At 41.2% G+C, this 2,500-nt stretch overlaps 1 protein-coding gene across 2 annotated transcripts in view; it reads right to left on the bottom strand.

The window, feature by feature from the left end:
- Positions 1 to 2,500, bottom strand: part of il17rd (interleukin 17 receptor D) — a 30,739-nt gene that overhangs the window by 27,787 nt on the left and 452 nt on the right. The window lies entirely within an intron of this gene.

Raw genomic sequence — 2,500 nt, 5'->3', positions numbered from 1 at the left:
AAACAGAAAGACACACACACACACACACACACACACACACACACACACACACGACTTCACTACTGTCTCATAGGAGGGCTGTGGGCAGTTCGATGGGGAATCCAAGCTAATAGAAACTGCAGGTTTCTATTCCTAAAAAGTTGCAATGCGATAATGGAAGCCATCGTTCTCACGATAATACAAATCTAAATATATAAATAAATAAAAATGTTTAAAGAAATCTGCCTAACGATGATGTCACTGGAAGACAGGTTTCTGAGACACAGATCAAGTATCAAAGAATTGTGCTATTTTATCATGAACATTAGTGAGGACCAATTATATGAAAGTGGTGAAGTGGTCCTTTAGGTGTTACAGTAACATGCTTGAATGAATGGAAACCTGTCGCTCCCCTCAACCCAATAGTCAGCAAATGTGTTGAGAGGCTGGTGAGAAACTACATCTGCTCCACACTACCTGGCTCACTATAGATCCGTGGCAATTTGCAAATCGTCAAAACAGATCCAGCTACGATGCAATCACCATGGCTCTTCACACGTCCTCTCACACATGGACGACAAGAAGCATGAACGGCCACGGCCAGGCAAGGAGGCCTACCATAGCATCAAGGGCAAGAAAGATCAAAAGATTTCTGAACAGTGTAAAAAATACAACTTATATTCCTTTTAGGTTATTTATTTATTGATTGATATTTCAGTTAATATTCATATATGACTGTATGCTGATGTGTCTGAATGTAATGTCCTGCAGGGGAATTAAATGAGTCTGATGAGTCTTGTGAGTTTAGTAAACCCTCAGTGTAGTTATTAAGCAGCTATCCCTCTGTAAGCAAGCAGCAGGCTCATACAGCAAGACGACGAAGGTAATAAGGTTGCCGATACAAGCGGACGGAATTCTCAGACGGATGGCTGGCATCTCCCTTAGTTCAGTCACGTGAGAGAGACTCGGAGTAGACCCGCTGCTTCTTCACTTGGAAAGGAGCCAGTGTAGGTGGTTCGGGCATCTAGTAAGGATGCCTCACGAGCACCTCCCTAGGGAGGTCCTCGTTGCACGTCCCACTGGAAGGAGACCACCAGGCAGACCAAGGATCAGAGGATTATACTGTATCTCCAAACAGGCCTGGGAACGCCTCGGGAATCCCCAGGATGATGTTACAAATGTTGCTTTGGAGAGGGTCTGGAGCTCTCTGCTGGAGCTGTTGCCCCCGTGACCCGACTCTGGATAAGTGGTTGAAGATGGATGGATGGATGAAAGCAAAGAGAATGTTTCTCGTATAAGGCAACAGTTTTCTGTCTAAGGCAGGGACTATGGCCTCTAGTGGGCTTTCCATTCTCAGTCGATGAGAATGGAAGTATGGAACACATGTTCATAGTTGTTTAGGGTAGTGTCGCTGCTCTCGGTCGCTGAGTGTGGAGCAGCACATTTCATAGTCAGGCATCAGAAGTATCATAACAATGTATATTATGTATCCTGTATTTAAAGGGATAGTTCACACCCAAAATGACATTTCTTTGGACCTGCCATATTATTTAGTAGTATTATTTAGCTGGCCCTATATTTTTTCCAGCCTATGTACACAACAACATACCAATGTGTTACCACGTTCACACCTTTTGTACTACATAGGTTTACTATCTGCTGGTCTCATGCCATGTGTATTAGTGTATATAGACCTGCTGGTCTCATGCCATGTGTATTAGTGTATATAGACCTGCTGGTCTCATGCCATATTAGTGTATATCCTGATATCTTTATGTTCTCTTTAACATGCTTATTTAGTCTCCCTCCCTATCCCCTCTTTTCTTCTGCCTTTCAGGAAAAACAACAAACTCTCTCTCTCTCTCTCTCTCTCACACACACACACACACACACACACACACACACACACACACACACACACACACACACACACCGTAAAAACTCAGTTAGCACTGCAAGTAAATAACAAAAGACAGAAGAGAAGAGAAGAGAAGAGAAGAGAAGAGAAGAGAAGAGAAGAGAAGAGAAGAGAAGAGAAGAGAAGAGAAGAGAAGAGAAGAGAAGAGAAGAGAAGAGAAGGTATACTGGAAACAACAGTTTAATGGTTTCTGTTTTCTACATCAAACTAGTGTCTAAGAAGAATGTTTTATGACACCCAGAATGAACACAGCAGCTGGTTCAGAACTCTAGGCTTAGAGAAAATAGCCAATCTACAATATATATATATAGATAGATAGATAGATAGATAGATAGATAGATAGATAGATAGATAGATAGATAGATAGATAGATAACTTTATTGTCATTCAGCAGATACATAAAATGCATAAGAGAACGAAATATTGTTTCACTGGCTTTTACTAAGATAACTAAAATACTATTAAAATCTAAAATCCACCTTTAAAAACAAGTAAAACGCACCATTATTTAGAGAGATGGATATTGCACGATAGGAGTCCTGATAGGGCAAGGTGCTTTACAAAATCCACGACTTTACGTCAAATAAACTAGTAGGCCTACTG

Source organism: Protomyctophum bolini (assembly GCF_963924005.1).
Source record: "Protomyctophum bolini genome assembly, chromosome: 2".
Classification (NCBI taxonomy): domain Eukaryota; kingdom Metazoa; phylum Chordata; class Actinopteri; order Myctophiformes; family Myctophidae; genus Protomyctophum; species Protomyctophum bolini.
The sequence above is the reverse complement of the archived record's forward strand: the minus strand, read 5'-3'. Positions and strand labels throughout refer to the sequence as shown.